At 32.6% G+C, this 24,552-nt stretch overlaps 1 protein-coding gene across 1 annotated transcript in view; it reads left to right on the plus strand.

Moving 5' to 3' along the window:
- Nucleotides 1–10,891: 10,891 nt before the first annotated feature.
- The window catches only part of Syt7 (synaptotagmin 7), a gene marked incomplete at its 3' end in the record, with an annotated part of 82,006 nt that continues 68,345 nt past the window's right edge, over nucleotides 10,892–24,552 (plus strand). Inside the window, exon 1 of the mRNA XM_009067151.1 lies at nucleotides 10,892–10,937. The remainder of the gene's footprint in view (nucleotides 10,938–24,552) is intronic.

The following is a 24,552-nucleotide window of genomic DNA, read 5'->3' on the forward strand; positions in this document are numbered from 1 at the left end:
TGAAATCATCCTGTCTGTCATAGCTGTCTATAACAGCACTACAAAGACTATCTTTCTTTACAGCAGACTATTTTTGTGTCTTTTAGACAGTTGAACTTAGACGATCACAGTTGGTGGCCGTTGTTTGTTTGGGAAATCTAATTACTTGCCATGTTATCTGTTCTATTATTTACTAAGTAATTATGGCACAGTGTGACGGTATGAGACAAAAACACACTCGGGCCTGTGGTAACTATGGGTGATAGAACTGATCTCTGCACTATACGAGACACATCACGAAATTTCAGTAAAAATTCATACAAGTATTGATACCAAATAATGCCAAATTCGGAAGGACAAAATTGTAGGCCTTATTCTGGGACACATATCGCCTTCTGCAAGTCCTATTTGATTAATGGATTAGAACACAACTGTCTGCAATTGGTTTGAAACATTCGTTCACCAATAGATACAGATAACTCACCTAGTATATATATATTGTCGGTATATAGACCTTATGATGAGAGCGGAAAGACTCTCAAAGTTAGCAATAGTTTTTATCTGCTTGAGTTGGTCCCCTTAGCAATGACCAAGAAGCTAAGAAGAGATTTGTTAAATTAATTTTAATATTCTTTGATATGTTTCGTGTTGCTTCCTTTACGGACAACAAATTTTTGGGTTTTTGATACATTTTTGATTTCTCGTTCTTCAAATGGTCACTATGGGTATCAAGACGTTGCTGATTCTTAAAGGTCGGCCGATGGGGCCAGCTATCAGGACAAGTAGTCTAGTGTTAACCTTACTCTTGTGATTTCGCACCGGAATTGACATTGACTTGACATTGCGAAATTAGCGTTCGCTAGACTGACAATTGCAACATCACGTTTCTAAAACGTTGAGTGTCAGAATACTCTGGAGAGTTTCGACGTGAATGTTACAGACGCCAGTGACTTTAATTGACCATGACATTAATTAAGAAAGACATCTGATAGCTCTTGGCTATTTCGCAATTATGAAATGTCACCCTGATTGAGGCGATTGTTTTCCATATAAATACAAGATGTTCTGTCTTTAAATTTAGATGATTGATGAAATTTGAGATCATTACTGTTTGTCAGCTCTTTTCTTAAATATTTGTCCTAATAATTATAGTCACTATGTTTATCAACCAGATTTCTGGACAATTTATACAAGAAATGGCATGAGCTGTCAAGAAGCGATAAAGAAGCTTATGTGTTTGTACTTTCGTCGGTGAATCAGTTTCATACGATCATTTTCACTTCAAATTTTTACCATAATTTTGGTCAGTTTCAAGTATAATTTTGTGGAGGGAAGTGTGTTGTTTTAAATTTAAATATACAAAGCTTTAATTATTTTTATTTTTTTTTAACCAGTTGCATTTTGTTGATAAAATCCAGACCATCTATTTGCACTCGAAATCTGGTGACGTTCGTCTGAAGACATCTTAGCTTTGCTAAATAAAACAATATTAATCTTATCAAGCCACATTGCAATAATTGTTTCTCTTTAGACTCTTTCCTACCAATTTGTCATACATCTTTAATTTCTGTTACAAGCTGTGTGTGTTCCAGGAAGTAAGAATTGTAGTAATGTTTTTGTAACTTCTATGTACGTTCATTAGCAAAACTGGAAAACGTGACAAGCTTATACCATCTTATATTCATATATTCATTTATGTTCATATATATACATCGAAAAGTGGCACTTTTATAGCGGAACATTAAGCCCGAAACATGGTTCTTTTCGCCCCGGACTGTATTTAAAACATAACTTTTACACACGCTTGTTTAGATTGTTCCTTTGGATAACATTTTAAAACTGCAGCACGTAAGCTCTGTTAGGCGTTAAGTTCCTCCGGCTAGGCCAATGCCTCTGTTATTTCCGATACGTTTATAAAGGAATACCTACAGCTGTTAAATATCATTAAATAATTTAATTATAGTACTTCATGTCTTTGGGGGATATCTATTATGGTTATTTAGTCGATGATGGTTTTATATAGACAATTCACAGGAGAGATTATTAGGATCTTTTTTCAGTTTCAATCCAGCAGATATTGAAAGAATATAATAGTACTGCATACTGTTATCAAGGGGCTATTTAAATCAAGAAATGAAATTGGCTCATTTTATAAACCATCTGGAATGTTCTAGAACACACTTAAGGCCTGCTTTCATGTTCAAAAAGTTGAAACTCAGAATGGTGTTGTAGAGTGTTTTATATAGATTTATTTTTAAGAGCTTTGGTTGCAAAAGTTCAAATGGGATGTCTCAAATTAGATTGAAACAAACTTTTGCCACCAACAAGAACACTATTCAGATGGTGCCAAAGCAGAAAAGTTTCCAGGCGTCCCATGACAAAAATATGTATTCCCAAGATATGGGATTTGGACCATCAGACTTCGATCGCCATTTTCTGGCAATGACGTGTTGTCATTTCCGCCGTGAATGACTGCAGAAATGTTTTTCCATTACCTGCATTCAGACCTTTCAACACTACTGGTAAAGACAGCTGATTATAAACAGTGAGAAATAAGTGAAAACAAGGTATGAATCGCTCAAAGATAGACTTAGAACTTCAGCCAGCCTTTGTAGGCGTTTTGCTTCCATTTGAAGTTTATTCGAAAAGTAAAATTATTTAACAGGTATGGAATACTTGAGCATAATTGTGATATTGAAATGATCCGAATCTAGGAAAACCATGAAGATTTGTCCAAGTTTCAGTTTTAGACATCTAGTTCTATTAATATAGTTAACATCTGTTCGTACATTGTTTAGAGAGTAATAAATTGTGAAGTTTAATTAAGTAAGAAGAAATGGTTTGGTACAATGTACATGTAGTAATACAGAATTGTTGTTGTTGGTTTCACACTGTCTTTAGTATAGAACTATTGTTATAAGACTGATAGGCTGCTGTATTGTGTGCCCTTCTTGTTCAGTTGAAACCTTAGTCCACAATAGGAGTGCTAGTATCCTCTAGGACACCGAAAGGGAGCATGAGAAACTTCTTATATCAGCACATAGTCCACTGTGTAAACAGTTATCGATTTCTTTCCCTTTTCACTTGTGCTTACATCGGACGCAGGGGTTGTTAAGTGTGTTATATTACGTTTTATTTTATGAACTAGATGTCTGATGTGTTCCTAAGTTTTCTTAAATTGAGTCCTGGATAGTTCCTCGAAGCAGATGTCATCATATCCCAATTACATGATAGAGTGAACGTGAGTTTACACGTATGTGGTTAAATGAAGAACCAGAAACAATTACGAAAGAGAAAAAATACAGGCAATCGTTATCCTGTGGCGTTTTGGAGAACAAATCTATAAACTGGCAGTAGGAGAAAGATATTTGTCATTATCAAAAAGTAATTCAGTGTCATTTAAGACTCTATTATAGTGCGTTTCGTGTTTGAAATCGAGTAAGAAATGAGTTTATAACCTGTCTCGTGACACCAAAGTCGTTATTAATTGAGATAAAACGTAAAATGTCTGTTACAAATTCATAAAATATTCAGGTTGTACCAAGAAAATAGATGCAGATTCGGAAATATGAATTTGTCCTTTTTATTTTGGTGGGGTATTACCTATAATTAATAAGATCATTGTGCCCAAATGTTGTACAAAATCTGAATGTTCAACGAATGCTATCATTGTCTCAAAACATTTCATTACCATACTTAATTCATTATCTGTTGGAAAAAACGTAATGTAATCTTGGCAGTGAGAGTCAATATTACAAAGTAGATGCGGTCTTGACAATAATTTTTAAATATCAAAATAACACTGATGAACTGTTTGCACAATTTGCAATTGATATGATGTGAAAAAGAAGATATATATTATATTACCTAAGGTACTATTTAATTCTACTTAGATGATGGAATCATTTCAATATATATTTATGCTGTGGCTTATTATATAAAACCAACTCTCTTTGGAAATGACCAAATCTCTGGACTTGACCACGTTAATTCCATCATCTAAGTAGAATTAAATAGTGCCTCAGGGGATACTTTTGATCGACTAGTATCGGCATCCTTAGAGGTTATCGTGATTAACCAAATACCAAACACTAATAAAATACTATTTAAGATCAATATACGTCCTTTCTCTCAAATCGGAAACGGACCAATAGATCACTTTACGTCAATAATGGTTCCAAACGAGATGTTACAAGCTATGTTATCAATCACGTTAAACGTTGTAGAACCGCAATAAATAAGATCATGACTAGAAATCTGTTTTCTGGTCTTTCCAATTAAATTCACTTTACTGGAACAGACTGTCTTACTGGAAAAGGTTGCCATGGTTCGGACTATTTAAATATTGTTGTCTGAATGTTTTGGAAGTGGTAGTTGTCTTAAACAATGGGACTACAGGGGCGTTTTTGTTGAGAGAGTTGGGTATTGTTTTAAGGGATCGAAATATGATGAAAATACTTAAAAACTTCTGGGTGATCACTGAACACATGCACTATTAAGACATTTCAGACTCAGCGAATTTAAAACATTGACATAAAATTGATGTGAAATAACATATATCGCAAACTAGGTAGTTGTTGGTATAGTCGTAGTAGTTGGATTGGTTCAAATTGGAAGATTCTGTGTTGTTGGTTTGGTTGTTGATAATTCGTTAGATCTGGTCGGGAGTAGACATGTATTATAATAATGATTTATACTGAATCGTGATTGATATCTTGATAACCAAAAGACGATCAGTTAATTGCCGCCAGTGATCAGAAGTCTATCGATAACACATTACAAATAAATTATTTCCTGAAATTGTCACTAAATACTTCCCATTCCCAACGTTTAATAGTGTTAAAAAGAGTCTAATAAAGACAGTTTACCCGGAGCATTGATCTTAATTGATTGAATTCAGACGTTTAGTTAGTATTGTATTATTGTTGTATAACTCATCTTTGAAATTGAAAGGAAGCAGCAAATCTAATTATTATTGTCACGAACATAGCAGACTGCTTTGAGAATCTTAAAATATGCCTGAAGCTGACATAGACAAGACATATCGGGATTTTGCAGATTAAATCTCAAATCAAAACCTTTCATTCCGTAGAGAAGTCTGGAAATATCGCAAAATAAACAAAATGTGACAGATTAGATTCTGAGTGAACAAGTCCAATCGCAGAGTGACATTATATGAAGGATATGGCTAACTAAGTACTGTTACCCATGCAAAGTGACCTGAACAAAACTACAAGACAAATTTTTTTACTCGTTAATGGAAAGATTAACTTTAATTTCATCGAAAAGATAATAGAGAAAGAATACCCAGAGATTATATTTTATATGTATATCATAAACTATAGAGTGTGTATTTTTACAGGCACCACTCTTTAAATTCCGACTGAGATATATTTGATATATTTGGTATTCATTATTTGCTGACGAGATACTGCCATTATTATGCAATAGTTTTGTAAGAAGCTGTTAAACACGCGGTCATGAGGTTTGGAAAACTCAAGCAAGATATCTCTGTTTATAAGTTACTAACATTATCAGGGCTTAACAAATTTTTAGCTTACCCTTCGGCCTTCAGACGTTGATGCAGGACTGCCATGAGAAAGGTCAATGTAAAATAACCATCAATCCAATGCAAACCTATAGCAAAGTTTGACATAAATGTTTCTTTTTAAACGCAGCAAATAATTGCCCAACTAAGGCAACTATTTAAGTCAGAGATGCATGAAATTGAGTTGAGATCATTGAGTACGGATGTTCTTGTCTATTTTCAACTGCTTGTTCAAGGTGCTAGTGGTCTGATAAGCAAGATCTATCATCTGTTTTCTATAGCATATCTGATTTTTTACACCGAGCAGATTATGATTTAGTCTAGACTATTTATGATGATTATTCAATTCTCTAGCCAGATTTATCAATAATATATGTTGACAATAACTTCCGGGCAGACAGAATATGTGACAGAGGTGTTATATAATGTAAACTTCGGTCAGGTCGTGTAGAAGTAGAAATCATAGTTAAAATTTCTTAGAACCTGATGCATTATCAAATACCGACCAAATAGATGTAGAGAAGCTACAACTTTTTAGATAAGTATGTGGGTATCAATGCCCTATATGGACTTTTGAATTCTAGAAAAAACCTTTATGCTATAAGCTATATCCTTGCTGATATTTCAAGCCATTCAAATTTTTAGAATTGTGTGATTGTTCCATAGAATTTAAAGGATTAATATTACTGGAATCATAGCCCCGATTAATTACGGTCGTAAGATAGATTTATGTAATGTTGCCCTGACCCGAATAAAAGGTTGCTTATAAAATATTGGATCTTGTGGAGATTAGCTCTTCAAAGTGATACTGATGCCATTAATATCTCATTTACCATTCCATTATCCCAGATAATCTTCTTGTAATTCAATTATAAAGTAGAGATTTCCTCTGACGTTGGTGACCATTTAATAGCTTGCCTTGATTCAGCAACACAACAATAATAATGTCCGTAATAAAATATAAACCAAAATGTAGGTAGTTTAAGTTAGCTGCGTCTAAATGCTCATAATATAGAAATTTTAGTCAGCGAATTACATGAACTAAAATGCATTGTGAACCATACTTTACAAACAACAACGTCTTTCAATATTCACTTGAGAAGTCTCATACAACCAACGATTAACAAATTACACAATCATATTGAACCACCCTCAACAAATCAACTTTAACCACTAACAACATCTTAAATACATGAAATCACGTTGCCCCAACCTCAACAACTAACAATAATTTACATTATCAGGTTGAACCAGACACAACAACTATAACAACAACTTACATTATCATGTTGAGCTAACCTCGACAAGTAACAACAAATAAACCTTAACCGCTAACAACATCTTACATACATGAAGTCACGTTGCACCAACCTCAACAACTTACATTATCACGTTGAACCAGACACAACTAACAACAACGTATATACAGTCACATTGAACCGACCTCAACAACTAACAACAACTTATATATAGTCACATTAAATCAACCTCAACAACTAACAACTGATATATAGTCACATTGAAACAACCTTAACAACTAACAACAAATAAACCTTAACCGCTAACAACATCTTACATACATGAAGTCACGTTTGCACCAACCTCAACAACTAACAACTTACATTATCACGTTGAACCAGACACAACAACTATAACAACAATATAATATACAGTCACGTTGAATCAACCTTAAGAACTAACAAAAACTTATAAGTAATCACGTTGAATCAACAACTAACAACACCAAACATAACATACACTTTGAATCAACCTCGACAACTAATGACAACTCGCTTGATCGTGCATACTCCGAGGCGAACAACAACTTACATGGTCACAATTAATAATATTCAAATGGACAATATTCAATATCGTTCTTTAATAGAATTCAGATTTATTTCATTACATGTAAAGGTGCATTTTGACAAGCATACAAAGCAATACATCTTCATAATAGTTACAGATTTGTGCTTTGTCGGTTTTAATGCCTGGTTGTGGTGTTTAGTTCAGTAATACCTACAGGCATAGACTGGTTAAATGACATTTATCACGACTGTACTCATTTCTGAATATAAATATATCCAGTTTTAATCAACTAAATGGTGCTCTCGTCTAAATTAAAATTCTATTTCATTCCATATCTGTTTGTCTAGACTATTTTAACTGATCAACATGAATGTCACCTTACCAGACACTGTTAACTCAACGATAGCAGGCAGGTATACATAGGTCGCTGGTCATGCAAGGTTACCAAAGGAGAGCGGTTAACGCCAGATTTAAATGTTTATTCTCTGGAATATGTGCCTATGTTCATGCAAGATTCTTAAGCCTACTACATGAAAACATTTTGTTTACGTCATATTCTGTGGTTTATGGCATATTAGGATCTCATTTTCCACGCGACAATATGGTACCGGTATCATTGCAAATGAAAATAACAGCAATATAGGCCTAATTTTTAAAATTCGTTTATTTTCCCATGCAATATAGTATTTATCTTGAAATCTGGAATCGTTGGTTAATGTTAGGCCGAACTATGTAGTCAATAGTTTAAGGCTGTTATAAAATGGATTTCTTGGTAATTTTATGTCAACTAGCGATATGTTATTGTTATTGTCTGTAGACGACAATTGTAACGGATATTACTTTTATATTTTATAGCTTTTTCATTTCCTGCATTATTCCTGATATAACTGTTAACATTTCCTGATAGCCTGTCATAGTCTGTACATGTCTGTGTTAGCATTTTCAAAAGCGTGGTTTAATGGATCTAAGATATCGAGTTGGAACAAGCAATTTAGATCAGCTGTTCTCTGCCCTTGGGCTCGAGGTACCCCTGATGTATATCTTCTCTGTTTATATTTAGTCCATCTAATATTTATCTGACCCCAATTTATCAACGGTATATTTATACTTACTCACTAGCTGATACCAATGTTTATAGTTACTCACTAGCTGATACCAATGCTTATACTTACTCACTAGCTGATACCAATGTTTATAACTGTTAACATTTCCTGATAGCCTGTCATAGTCTGTACTTGTCTGTGTTAGCATTTTCAAAAGCGTGGTTTAATGGATCTAAGATATCGAGTTGGAACAAGCAATTTAGATCAGCTGTTCTCTGCCCTTGGGCTCGAGGTACCCCTGATGTATATCTTCTCTGTTTATATTTAGTCCATCTAATATTTATCTGACCCCAATTTATCAACGGTATATTTATACTTACTCACTAGCTGATACCAATGTTTATACTTACTCACTAGCTGATACCAATGCATATACTTACTCACTAGCTGATACCAATGCTTATACTTACTCACTAGCTGATACCAATGCTTATACTTACTCACTAGCTGATACCAATGTTTATACTTACTCACTAGCTGATACCAATGTTTATAATTACTCTCACTAGCTGATACCAATGTTTATACTTACTCACTAGCTGATACCAATGTTTATACTTACTCACTAGCTGATACCAATGTTTCGCCAATGTGTTCTGGATTTCGGGTTCGTTTTAGCGATTCGGATCGTTAGTACTTAATGATGTCATGAGCTTTCATTATTGATTATAGGGCCTAATAAATTTAATTCGACAAAAGTTGTACGATATTTACGCAGAAATGTGTTCTAAACGAGGAAGATCTATATAATTAAGATTTAATTAAGATTTATTAATAATTATGATATTTAATAATGATAATCAAAGTAGGCTACCTTAAGAATTTTGTATGAATTTGGTCACCTTGTTCAGAATCTGATCTGAACATCTACTTAAGATTTACGCGTCTTTAATAGAACGCGTCTTTTGTAATAGTTTGAGAACGCGTCATTTTGTCGATTGTCTGATTGAAATACAGATCTTTAAGTTTGCATCGCTGTCTTTTTTTCAGGGGAGAAACTAATATTTTAGCTTTCACTTATTCAATAATTTACTTAAATGTATTGTAAAGAGGTTTTCTTAAGTTTGTATGTTTATCTGGGACACTAATAGCATCAATTTTCACCATTCCGATTTTCATTAAGATGTCTGTGCATCGTGTCCAAACGACCCCGCCATACGTCTACTCCTGGATTGTCTTTTGGATATCTAAAGGCATATAATCAAATTCCTAAAAGGATACAAATATCAATAATTATCATGTAAATTTAGGCCTACTACAGAATTAGGCCTACGTTAAATTCTGTAGGCCTACATTTTTTGTTTCGTCTATCAGCAAAAGCCTACTTTCAGTTTAGATGTATTTATTTGGAGTAGGTAGGTTTGAGACATTGTGGTCTGAATTTGATTAATGTCAATAGAATTTCCGGGATTGTTCATAGAAATTATAGTAGACTTCCTTTACCATTAACTCTCTAATGTAGACCAAGCTTCCGGTTCGAAGTGCGTATATATTGTGTATGTCATTTCCACTGTTCTGTCTTTGCCCTTTAACTAATTTGTGTCTATTGGTACAGGGATCGGAGACAATTAGGTTGAATCAATATTTCATTAAGTCCCTCGCTCTTCTTCTGAAAATGTCAATGGAGATGGAAAATTGAGAAGCTTTTGCAATAATCACGAAGTACAGCAAGTGAATTAGACAGTTAGTATAAACCATGTCTTATAAACTAATCACATTTTATAGACAATACAAAGAAACAGACATGCCTTGGAATAATTCAAGACAAATCTAAATTTATTAGCTTGAAAATTCAGATTGGATTTCTTGAAGAAACCTCCCTCTGATACTATACACGATACACATACGCTTAAATTTATTTTACAATTTGATATATCCCAATTAAGTCCTTTCTAATGTTATAAGTATAAGCCCACTTTCGTCAACATCTCTGATAGCCTATTAGCAATTAGCAAAAACTATGATAATGTGAAACAATTAGCTTATTGATTTGTTCTATCTGGACCATAGAGTTATACTAAGACTTAAGGATCTGAGCGCACTGACGGTGGAAAGATCGCAAGTGCCAGCAGTAAGTTCTAGAGACCTATTCTTCCCTCAGAGAAAATCTGGACGTAGACCTTTATTAGTCGTTCGAAAACTCTCGCATCAGTTAGTGGAGGCTGCAAGTTATTTAATAGGCCTATGTTGCTTGGCAAGCTATCTAGCCTTTTATTGGTCGATTGTCCTAACCGTTAAAATCGCTTTTAAAGTGTTCGGTCTATGGCTTACGCCTGTTATTAAGGTGTTACATCACAATGATTCTATCCTCGAATTCGTTTCAATTTAGCAACAAGTACCTGCAAAATGTACACGACATTTTTGTCTAAAAATAAAAAAAAGAAAGTAGCGGCCATAGCGAGAAGCATCCTTAGCAACTGTGAATATTTTTAATCTTAGGCAAATCTTTTGAATGTGATGACATTTATTTAAATCCTACATCAGCCGAAATGGGTAGATAAGTAAGTTTACGTGCGTTTTAGATTTGGCTATTTTAGAAGTTGATTTCTTGTTTTATGCCGGGCTATGCATTTACCATTAATAACATTGTAGTGTAGGCTATTGATTTTGCCATTTGGTCTTTGGCTTTGGTACTTTGGAATGGCAATTAGCCCACATGGTGGCGAAGAGTAGGACTCCATTGTTTAATTTAAGGGGGAGTTCATTGCATTGCAATCATCACATACATCATAATCATCTAGCCACTAGCCTATCACTTACCAATTTCACATTTGTAATTTAACAGATTTCAAAGTCATTGTTATTGTTGGATGTCATATTTGATTTGCACTACAAAAATTTATTATTGTATCTAGGTTTGGCCTTGAGCTTATATTATTATCCATTAATGATGTTGCAATTGTCAGCGACAATCGATTATCGGTTGTTGAAAGTCCAGCGATGTTACCGGTACTAATCGATTCTCAACTGAAAGTTGGCAACCTCTGCAAACCACATAAAAAGTCAGTCATGTTGTTTTTGTTGATGATATAAAATTTCAAATAAATAATTAAACTTAACTTATAAGATTAGGTGACTAAAACAATGAGATCCTGATAATTTGTCACACCTTTGATTAATTTTTCTCTAGGACTAGCCTTAGATTCGGCACAGAAACAAATTCATAAAGCCTTAAAACAAGTACATGTTCAATAAATGGAGCGTGTTTTGATTATTAATCGATTATGTCTATCCGATTATTTCGGTTAATCAAACATTATATTCATCCGATTGCCCATTAATATTATCCATTCTTCCTGGGATTGGCTCACTCCATCTAAAAGAAAGATTTCCTATTTAGCCCTTTTTATAAGCTCACATTATAATGTGGTCGTAAATTGTTGTCGCCCTTGTCCGTCGGTCCGTCCACAATTGGCTTGTGAACGTAATAGAGACACCATTTTTAATCTGATTTAAATGAAATTTGGTTTGATCATTTATATTAATGAGATTTTGGACACTTTTGAATTTGAGGATCTTTCGATGAACTGTTTCAAGTTATTGCCCTTGACTTATGAAAAACGCGTCAAAATTTGTTTGTGAACACAATAGAGAGTACAGTTTTTTTCGATTTAAATGAAATTTATGATCATTTATAATGATGAGATCTTAGTCAAGATTGAATTTGATAATTTTTCGATCAACGGAGTTATTGCCCTTGACAAAAAAATAGCTAAAGGTGACAGTTTATGTCAGAATTTTATTAAATAATGTGTGTTTGTTTAAATCAACAATATCTTGCAATATCAATTAGCTTATTGATTTGTTCTATCTGGACCATAGAGTTATACTAAGACTTAAGGATCTGAGCGCACTGACGGTGGAAAGATCGCAAGTGCCAGCAGTAAGTTCTAGAGACCTATTCTTCCCTCAGAGAAAATCTGGACGGGATTGGCTCACTCCATCTAAAAGAAAGATTTCCTATTTAGCCCTTTTTATAAGCTCACATTATAATGTGGTCGTAAATTGTTGTCGCCCTTGTCCGTCGGTCCGTCCACAATTGGCTTGTGAACGTAATAGAGACACCATTTTTAATCTGATTTAAATGAAATTTGGTTTGATCATTTATATTAATGAGATTTTGGACACTTTTGAATTTGAGGATCTTTCGATGAACTGTTTCAAGTTATTGCCCTTGACTTATGAAAAACGCGTCAAAATTTGTTTGTGAACACAATAGAGAGTACAGTTTTTTTCGATTTAAATGAAATTTATGATCATTTATAATGATGAGATCTTAGTCAAGATTGAATTTGATAATTTTTCGATCAACGGAGTTATTGCCCTTGACAAAAAAATAGATAGAGGTGACAGTTTATGTCAGAATTTTATTAAATAATGTGTGTTTGTTTAAATCAACAATATCTTGCACAAATTAGATTTTTGGTATGATTTGACACAGAAAGGTGACTGCCCTTGATATACTGAAAATGTATCAGGAAAGTAGGCGTATCTTGCTAGGCAACCACTTGTTTTATTTTATTCTTACCATAATTGTAGCTTGTACGGTAAGATTATTAATACAAATAATCAGTAAGTTTGAGCTTACTTAACCAGTGATAGCAGTGGGTCAACATAGAATTAGTTTAATTTAGTTTTAATAATTTAAATGTATGGTCAACTGGAGCAATGAGAAAATGAATCTAACCTTTAATTCGTTTTAAAATATCAGAAAGTTGTACAGATTGTCAGAAGTAATTTTAATTTGGTTAATAATAGGAAATACTACATTGCTAAAGAGGTTATTTAACTAGCAATTGCAATGTCATTCTACTTAGATTGAACCCTGTAGCCATCAAGTTTCTTTTTATTTATTTCAGCCAAATGAAAAAAATCATGAAATTTCAGATAGTATAATTGTTTAAAAAACACTCTATAAAGTATAGTGCTGTGTATCATCAATCATGTCACAATACGATACGTATTAACATTTTATCTTTAATAAAGTTTCAATATATTCATTTATATCTTATAATGGTGATATTTGGTAATATAGTGATAGAATTGGTAAGCGTCTACTGTCTTATAAAATCTTTCTAACAATTTCATTAAAAAAAACAAAATGAATGAAAGGTATCGTCAAGTATCGATACAAGACGTTGCGATATGATACGTGTATTGTAGCATGATGCATTGCGAAACATCGGTTCTCCGATATATCGCGCCATCACTAGTAAAGTAAGCTGCAATCCATTTAAATTTATGTAATTGTATACTAATTCAGATCGTGGAAAGTTATATAGGTAGCTAAAACCACCCATAACAACTTAGAGAATATAAATTTTTTATTCTGACCTAATGATTGAAATAATTGATTTTTGATTTAAATTATAAAACTTGAGATTCATTTGTGTGATTTATTGATACTGAATAAAGTTATATAACAGGAAAATTGATTAAAATTATTTTTTAGAATACTTGTTTACAAATTTTGTCATGGCAACTCACTGTTCTGTGAATTAACATGGGAATATATATTTATTGAGTATTGGACATAATTAATCATAGTGAGTATGTGCATGGCAATTAGATATTTAGGTTTATGAGGCAATTTCCACAATTGATTTATGAACCTGGAATCGATTTTGTCAAGCTGGCTTTGTGTTCTTGAAAGGTCAAATATTGATAAGCGAACTGAGCATTGTATTTAACAAGACTTGAATTTATTTAAAATCATTATTATTTTTGGGGAGGTGACCAGTCAATCCTTTAATAATGTCATCTCTCAAAATATAAATCCTTGATTCATGTAGTAACTAAGCTGATTTGCCTACTGCTATTGTTGTGGATAATTCAATTGATTAACAAAGCCATTTGCTTTTAGGTTTTAAAAACAATTAGATTGATTGTGGCAATTACTTTTCAAAAATAAAGCTTATTTGTGTTGATCAATTTGAAGACTATTCAAAAAAAAGATAGGAATCAATGCATATTTAGAAAAAATGAATTTCATAATGCCAATAAAAGTAATAATTACAGGTGATTTAAACTTGAAAGATATTTTTCTTCTTTAAAGCAAGTTCTTTAAAATATAAAATCATTTAAGTCTTATGCTTGATATAGGATTATATACTAGAACTCTTACCATTCTTTCTTTTTACTTTCTTAAGATGTAATTCAGACTAATGTATTATATGCTGTAATCTTACAGAACACACTTGTAAAGATCAATCTTAATTTGTGCACCCTTGTGACCTGTTTAAAGTCAATATAGTATCCTATTGCTCCTTAGTTTATTCTATAATAATGGTACCCAAAAGTAAACCATTGCATCTTTACTAGTAGGAAAATATATATCATGTGGTCCCAAAAAAAACGCTTACATTTCAGAATTTATTCTATAAAGTATCTAAAGAAAAGACTAATATTTTTACCATATCATTATATTTTTTAAGATTGTATTAGCTTGACATTATAAAGATGCCTGTGAATTTGAAGTTGTTTGTGAGCCAGTCACAGAGTACAAAAGTGACACTCTTCAAGGACAAAATTAAATCAAGTCCCAAAGTGCAAAAATGCAACTCTTCAAAGAGAGAGCTCTGGCAATTGGAATATTGATTGGCAAGGAATCACAAGTGCCATATTTATCTTTATTGTAAAAGAGTAAAATTATGAAATATGAATTTGCACCAGACTTATTTAAGTTTGTGGTAGTTTTTGTTAATTACATTGGATAAATATTATGATAGATGATGTATCTAGAATTAGTTGACAGCTCTCCTGTGGAATATAACAAATCAGATACACAATAATTTTGTAACCGTTTAATATTTGCCAAACGCTTTCATTTTCTTTAGGAACTTAATAACCTCAAGAGGGGCATATTTAAATATGAATTCTCAAAACACTTCAAAAAAGAAATGTCACAGGTTGGTGTTTAAATCTTATTTATGGATAGAAGGCTGAGGAGGTTGATAAGACATCTATTTTCATTGAGCTCGAAAAATGTTAATGTATCTATGATTTAAAAGAGACTCTTTAACAAAGGTTTTAGTGGACAATGTATCTGATTTTTATACACTCACATCTCTCTATGTGGACGTATATTGTCGGCACCCCTGTCCGTCCGTCAACAAACGCTCTAAAAACTAGATTTTTTGATGGAATCAAATGAAATTCGGTTTGCGTATACATGTTCAGAAAACAAAGATCAAGTTCGAATTTGAGCTATTTTCGATCGTTAGAAGCAGAGTTATTGCCCTTGCCCCAAAATCTTGAATATGCTATTACTCTCTTAGTTTTCAACCGATTTTGATGAAACTTAAAATGGATGTTATTGGACCTAAATCGAAAGGTTTGAGAAAGTTTAGTTTACTTCTGATTAAATTTAAGGCTTTTTCAAGATTTAGGCCTCTTATGTCAGTTTTGAGGAATTATCGCCCTTTAACCTCTATACAGTAAGTGCTTCTATCAACATCAATTGCTCGTAAACACTCTAAAAACTAGAGTCCGTCAGCATTTGCTTGTAAACGCTCTAGAAACTAAATTTTTTGATGGAATCAAATGAAATTAGGTATGTGTATACATATTCCTATAACGAAGATCAAGTTCGAATTTGAGCTATTTTCGACGGTTAGAAGCAGAGTTATTGCCCTTGCCCCAAAATCTTGAATGTTTACCATCCGCATGCCGTGGTGGGCGTACATTTTTAAAAAGAGATGGCTTACTCCAAATGGACAACATCTATCTACATGAATGAGATTGATGGTTCAGAAATGGTTATATGGTGTTGTAACATACACATGATGCTATAGCACATGACATGTATGGTTATGAACCTTTTTCATGATAAGTTTTATGCAGGCTTTGAATGTGGGCAAATTAACCTCCAAGCAGTAAAGAATATTTTAGCTTTAATGACCAAATTGATGTAATTTACCGTTGTAATACCACTTTTTTTTTAAGTCTCTTTGGTTAAGTTCCTTCTTGGTGCACACACAAAAACAACTACAGTTTTAATTGTATTTATGGTTATGAAGCCTTTCAAGATAAGTTTTATGAAGATATTGAATGTGGGCAAACCAACCTCCAAGCTGTAAAGAGTATTTTAGCTTCAATGATCAGTCATTTGCTGTCCATTCAAGAAGCTATAAATTGGACTTTTCTTTGAAGCACTAATTAACAGTTACTTTCATCTGTTCTAGTTTAATCGTTAGAGTGTAAAATTATGCAGAAATTATATGAAAAAAAACTTTTTGAAATGAAAATGGTTAGTAAAAAAGTGAAATTTCCAAGCAAAACTTCATGAAGACAATAGGAATGTATTTTTCAAAAGTGATTTGTACCCAGTGAAAGTACCAAGGCTTTTGTTGATTGTCTTAAGCCAAGTTGTTTCTTGGTGCTTATGAAGAAACAACTATTGTCTTCATATATCTATCAAATGTGTGAAATTCAGCGAAATCCATTGACGGCTCAATCAAAATCTAAAACTACAGACTAGACAAAAGTCCATGATGTATTAGCTGTTAGCAAGGTCATAAACACTCAAGTGAGAAGAATTTTTAATTTTGCATTCTGTCATTTGATTGATTATCAATTATTCATTCATTCACTATCAGTGCTTTGAAGTATTTAATTTAAGTCTTTGAAAATACTTTGTTGTAAATTATCAATGCATTTTAATGAATTCTAAATTAATGCACTTTTTTGATTATGTTGCCTGAGGAATATTGGAAAAAAAACCAATCCAAAATACCGTGACTAATTCTGTTTTACTTTTATGAAGTGTCAGCATTCAATGTTTTTTCTTTTTTTAATTGTCCCTGCCTGTTGGTGCTTTTTTTACCTTTATGTTATAAGAGTGACCAGGTTTGAATCTTGCTTACATTTCTCCCCTTCTAAAAGCGTGAAAAAAAAAAAGAGTTTAAAAATTTTTTTCTTAGCACTTTGATATTTTAAAAAAAGCATGTGAATTATTGTGAAGTGGTTATAGTCTTGAGTAACTAAACTCTTAAACCATCATGATTTACAAACATGGTAGGCCACTAGACCCTAGCTCTGAATTTGAACAAAATATAAGTAGTTCTATTAAAAACTTGTATGAAAAAGCTTTTTAGCTTACAAAATTGATTAATAGAAGAATAATCCTTCATATAAAATTCATGAGGTAATTAGCTGGAGTTTTATAGAAACTTTTTGCCAATTTGCTGTTGATGGTTTATAGGTCCCCAAAAGAGCCACTTCATGATCATGTGGATAGACTTAAATTGACTTCCAAAATAAGTTTCCTGCATTAAGTTTTTAAACTGATTCCATTAACTGGTTTTAAGTCTGATAAACGATCAATATTTTCAATTAAAGCACCACTCAATATATACATTGTGCAATCATTTCAATTATAATATTCAAACTCATCTATTGGTGATACCAGGAAGAGAATGAGGTGTGCAATTGTCTACTTCAAGCTCATTTTCTTTTAGCACTTTTCATTCATACTTCTAAGTAGATACTTCATATTGATAAAGAAATTGTCTCCATCCAAAATCAGTTTCTATTCATCAATAAGTTTTGATCAACTCTTTCTTTCAGTTTCTAATGGATAATTTTTAAGGGATTGTAAAGAGGTTTTCTAGCTGTTTATTTGTTTGGGGCTTTAAGTTTTAGAAATGCTTTAAACTGTATATGACACTATAAAGAAAACTACTAATAATATCTATCTTTGTGATAGCTATGTCATAAATGCTTAAGTTTAGTTTATTTAGTGTAATTGGAAGAACCACATACTTCGGTGTAAATTGATGAGCTATCAGTGTTACTGATACAATAAGAAAAGATGAAAATCTCTTTAAAGTCACTTTAAATTGTATCTGCTTGAGGAAACATTAGACATGATGTATTGGAGATTCTCTGCTTCTGTGAATTTTTTTTTTTTACCATCAATCAATGAAATCTGCACTATTGCAATTCAATCTCACTTATATATTTAGAATGCCATGGAAATCTAAAGAAAATTCAGATAGACTTGTAAGCAAAACATATTCTTTCGATTTACTATCTTTTTCATTTCTGGATTTGATAAAAAGAAGAATACTTTGAGTTCATGAAAAATCTAAAAGCCCAATGAAAGAAAGTGTTAGTTGCACACCTCTACTTAGTCCCAAAAGATTTAACCCATTAATGGCAAATGATGCTTACACATCAGACTTGCTCACCAGTATAGCTCTTGTTATACTTCTATTAGTGGACAAATGTTCAACAGAGATTTTAACGTGATAAACACTCAAGTTTTTCTATGAGTTTACAGGACCTGGTATATACCTAGCTCAACTAAGGATATTGGAGTGTGAGTTATCCATACTCTATTAAACGGAAATAGGAATAATATTTCTGAGTAAGTATTTAATTAAAGGGACAATCTGCTCTTTGTAGGTCGAAATTTTTTTTTTGCTCAAATTTGTAAAAACTCTAAACAAAACTCTAGAGATATGTGTCCGTTGACGACGTTAAGTTAAAGTATCTGAAAATTTTAACTGAAAAAGTCCAGCTGTTAATTTTTTAATACCAAAACTATTTAAAATGTTATAGAGAAATATGTCTCCTATGTATTCTAAATGTTTCATGTAATAATATCAAGTCATCTAGATAAACGGCAAAACTAGATTTAACATTTACAATACTCTCAGTTGTTAATTAACCTTTTGAAAACAAACCAGGTACATACCAGGTATATATAAATAGCATACTGTTGATGATAAAATTGTTGACCAAAAAAGCAGAATGGTCCTTCAACATTAATTAACAGTCTTTACCAGAAATAGCCCTTGTACGTTGGTGAGCACCATTGCTAATATCACAAATTAACATCTCATTGCAATGGACCAAATAACCTATCTTTACAGTCACCGGTACCGGTACACAATATTGGTATACACATCTACTTTAATTAACAACAATATCATGATTTTCACTAGCTATTTTGAATATTGTTTCATTGTATGAATACTCTGTAAATAAGCTAACTTTGACTAATATACTTCTCTGAAGCCTCAGTTGCTCAGTGAGTTAAACCCTTGCTTGCTTACAAATCCAGGCCTAGGTTCAGATACCTGATACCACTTATCATTATGAAATACTTACTTACTTGATTGATATACTTCCTCATGTGAAAATTTCATTAGCTGTGTTACCAATTTTTCGCTTAAAATGTTGTTGTGGATTTCAAGTTTTGTTTTGGGGTTTGGATCATTAGTATTTTGTTTATTTATGAAATCTTCAGATTTTTCAACATGGTTTCCACTTGTCAGTGATGTTTGCCAGAGGGACTGGCACAGGAAAAAAAAATCTGGTCGTCCGTTGGGACAATAAACTGAGGCCTTTTATGCTACTGTGAACAGATCCCTCAAGAGTTTGAAATAAAAAGAGTAGGTTAATGCGTCTGTCATGGAAAAATTCCCTCATTGCATACTGCATAGAGTAGCATGACTTCACTAGGTGCAGAAAAGCAGTACATAAAACTCCATTCAATTCTTTTCATTTCTTTCTCTTAGTTTTTATACGCCCACATGGAAATGCCGTCGCCCCCAGTGCGTCCATCCACATTTGTTGTATGCACGATAAAAGCTGCAATTTTTATCTGATCTTGATGAAACTTAGTATGCATATATATATTGATGAGATCTCAGTCAAGTTAGAAATTGGTAATAATCGGATAAATGGTTTCAGAGTTATTGCCCTTGACTTAGTAAAAATGCGTTAAATTTGGCTTGTATGCACGATAAAGGCTGCAATTTTTATCCGATCTTGATGAAACTTAGTATGAATTTATATGTTGATGAGATCTCGGTAAAGTTCAAAATTGGTAATAATGGGATAATCGGTCTCAGAGTTATTGCCCTTGACATAGTAAAATTGCGTTAAAATTGTCTGGTATGCCCAATGAACGCTACAATTTTGATACCATCTTGATGAAACTTAGTATGCATGAATATATTGATGAGATATCGGTGAAGTTTGAAGTTGGTAATAATTGGATTAAGGGTTATTGCCCTTGGCTTAGTAAAATTTGGCTTTTAGGCAGGCTATAGACTACAGTTTTTATCTGATATTGATGAAACTTAGTATGCATGTATATATTGATGAGATATCAGTCAAGTTTGAATTTTGTCATAATCAGATGAATGGTTTTGGAGTTATTGCCCTTGATTTTGTAAAAACCCTAAAAATTTGGCTTGTAGTCACGATACAGGGTGCAGTTTTTATCTGATCTCGATGAAACTTGGTATACATGTATATATGGACAAGATCTCAGTTGAAATTGGTAACAATCGGGTGAACGGTTTTGGAGTTATTGCCCTTGAATTAATTCAATGCGTCTAATTTGGCTTGTAGACCTGATAGAGACTACATTTTTTATATGATCTTGATGAAACTTGGTATGAGATCTCAGTAAAGCTTGAAATTAGTAAAAATAGGATGATTGGTTTCACATATTAAACCACTACAGACTTTGTTACTTTATCATTTCTGACAGCTGGTAGTAGGCGTATGTTATCTTGCCTGGCAAGCTATCTTTAGTGAAGAAAAAATATGAATCAGTGAGCTCTTTAATATTAGCAATTTTGATTTTTGTTATGAGAATAATTTCAGGCCGGTAACTGTGGTATGTTAATGTAAATAATGATTGTGATTAATTCTATAAAATCTCTAATTACCTTGTTATTATCTTAATCTTCTTAATTATATTAATTACTTTTAATAGGTTATATAATGTTATAAAGATATACCAAAATTAAATATATAGGACATGTTGACATTTTAAAAAAAAAAAAAACCACAAGTTGCTATTGTGCTATGAGAACGGCTAAATTCATAAGTTTTGAATTTTAGCTTTTAAATATCAGTCAAGTTGTTGTACACCCACATAATAATGTGGTTGTATATTGAAATCGCCCAGGCTGTCTGGCAGTCAATCGGTTCACATTTGATTCTTTATGGATTCTTTGAAAAAAATATAGTCATCTCATCCCGCAATAATAAAAATTAATTTAAGTTTGTTTTTATATTTAGTCATAATTCAGCTACTGTTGTCGATTATTTGCACCTGTTTTGTTGTCATGTTCAAACATTGACAATTTAAAAGCAGAAATCAGATAAATAAAAATATGTTGTTTTTACAATGCTCAGAGTTACATTTAAGAAAAAATTGCACACATTTTTCACCCTAGATTATTTTTATATTGCTTAAATCAAATTTGTCCAAACATTTTACTATAAATGAAATTCCAGGACTATTCTCCTTTAAAGTTTATTTTCAATTATAAGTTTATTCTTGTAAATTACTAATTGTCTGTACTGGTTGAGGTCACAAGTAATTAGCTGCATGAGTAATATAATGTACGTATTATTTATTTATATTATCAGTCCTTTGAGTTATTTTCAACTTGTTTCGTTGTTTATCATAGCACATCTTGTTAAAGGTGTAAAGTGGTTTATATCTTTATGAGGTAAAACTATTTCTTCACTATTTTATTATATCAGGAGGAGCATTCTTATATTTTTTTTTATTGCTTTCTTGTGATCTTGAAGGAAGGAAGAATTGTCAAGAAAAGAGTTAAAATTAAGGTTTGTTTTTTTTTTCTAGATTTCCTTTGATGTATTGTGCATTATTTTGAAAATATTTGTATGTTTATCAATAACCCAAACTACCATCTTGCTTTGCAAAATGTTGGGATTTAAGTAAAGAAAAAACTGCACTATGAATTACTTTTTCTTGAAGTGTTGATTTATGCTGTAAAGAAATAGTGTTAAGACTGGAATCACTGAGCTTGTGTGATGTTGGTTCACTAATCTAGAGGTTCAGATGATCAAACAGTGTCAATGATATTTGAGAAGTCACTCATTTTAGACTAGTCTCTTGATGCCCAAACTATATTCCGGTCTACGAAGAGAATATAGTCTGGGATTTTTCATTTAATTTTCTATTACGACTCTTTCATAGGAGATAATAACATTTTAGCATATTCGATCTACAATTCTCAAACGACTTGTTTACAACCAAAATTACTGACAACCCCCACATATTTTGTTAGTTTATAATTGATATTTTATCAGCGTATGTTTTATTTATTGACATAGGATGACATTGTCATAATAACTGAATTATTTTCCTTCATCTTTCAAAACGAACTGTGGATTTACAACCAATCAGATTCAATAGCCACTGTAGACTCAGTTAATTACAAAGATTTTAAGCAAATTGTATGTAGACAAAGAGGGACTGGATGTTAGAGGCTAATTTTGCGCAATAAACTTATAGGCCTATGGTCAACAGGCTGTTCAAGAGCCTCCATCATAGAAAGGGTTAGCTCAGCTATTTTCTTGCTAACTGAATTTGTGGTCTTAGTTCCATCCCAGCCCAGTTGGTATACATTCAGCTTTTTCAGCTCATTAGTATGGAACAACAAAGAAGTACCTATTTGCCGTGTATTTCATACTCAAAGTATGAATATACAGGTGCATAATCGCTGTAGTCCACTAACTGATGGAAACCAACGATCTAATAGTGTCAACACATTGACATTTCACACTGTAGGTGGAAAGTGGGGAGGCTTTTCACGGATGAGCACTTGGGTACTTGGGACCCTTCGGAAAGTATGTTATCTAAGTATGATAGCAGAGAATCCAAATCAGCTTTTGTGTGGAGGTGAAGGTGCAATTGGCATGTTTCAATCGACAGGAGTTTATACAAGTGTTTGACACATTTAGGATATAAAATCAATATCAGGACAAATGGGAGGGAAATTTGGTTGAAGTCTAATTCATGGATTTAAACACAGCTCTGAGATCCCATCATAAGTTACCTTGCCTTTCAAGCTATCTGATATTACTGTGACTGATTTGCATCTAAATAGCGCTGACTTATTCCATCATCTGCAGAAAAAGCTAAATGTTAATGACATCAATTGCTGATAGTGAATGTTACACTTAAGTAAATTACCATTACTTTCTCATTAAATGAATACTTAAAGTGTTACCGGTACTGGTAGTTTTCTCTTTTCCTATCAACAATGACATAATGACAGCAATCCTTCAAGTTCAAACAAAAACTTTGACATTCTTTAAGTACAGATATCCAACATGTTGACATGTTTTTACCATTGAAGTGTTGCCATTGAAGGACAGTGGTCATTGGGGTATACACACTGACCTGAAATATTCATATAGTGACGTCCACTCACCAAAATTACTTTCAACTTACTCTTTTATTCTGCTAGTCAGGGTACTGGGTATTGATTACCAAATATTTATTTCAAGGGGTTATACTTGTAAAATAAAATTTTCATAATGTGAATTTTCATCAGTTGAAATAGTTTATCATGGGTAAGTAACATGCTGAAGTGCTGAAGTGAAACTTGGTGCAAGATATTACTTCTAGTAGTGGATGACTAACCACGAGAAGGTAGACTGGAGAAAATGTAACTTTGACATTTAATTAATTATGAAACATGATTATCAAAATTATGATTTCCCAGCAACAATTACCAATTATTTTGATTATTTTACCCTGCTCTACTTCTGGTATATGAGAAAGGAATGCTTGAATTCATATCAGTGTATTGAACTTCCCACCCATTGTTATTTAACGACAAGCAATAAAAAAAGAAAATTCACAGTTGGTTACATCATTGCCTTACAGGAATTGTTGTTCCGCACAGTAAGGAGAACAAAGTGAAGATGGTATTTCTAATGTTTCTGCTATGTTGCCAACCTGAATATTTGGTTACTTGTCACCATGTCTATAGCTCTATCTAGAGTGTTTATAAAATATTCAACTCCATTTTATAATTTTTTTATGGTTTGCCCTCATTGCACTTACCTGAAGTCTTGGTGTCACTGATTATACTGGCTAATGTGGCATGTGTTAAATGAAGGAATAAGTGTATGTGATTTGTATGTTTTATTCTCACTTTCATTGCTTTTATTCTGACAAGGTTTATCTTACCTGGGAGTAGGTCTCTTGTGCTTTTCAGTACATATTTTATTTAAGGCTTTGCCCTTCCATTAGTATCTTGCAAACTTTAATAATGTATTATCAAATACCAACTGATAAACGATGTAATGTGTTATTCCTGACTCTTT

This window comes from Lottia gigantea, assembly GCF_000327385.1.
Source record: "Lottia gigantea unplaced genomic scaffold LOTGIsca_8, whole genome shotgun sequence".
Classification (NCBI taxonomy): Eukaryota; Metazoa; Mollusca; class Gastropoda; family Lottiidae; genus Lottia; species Lottia gigantea.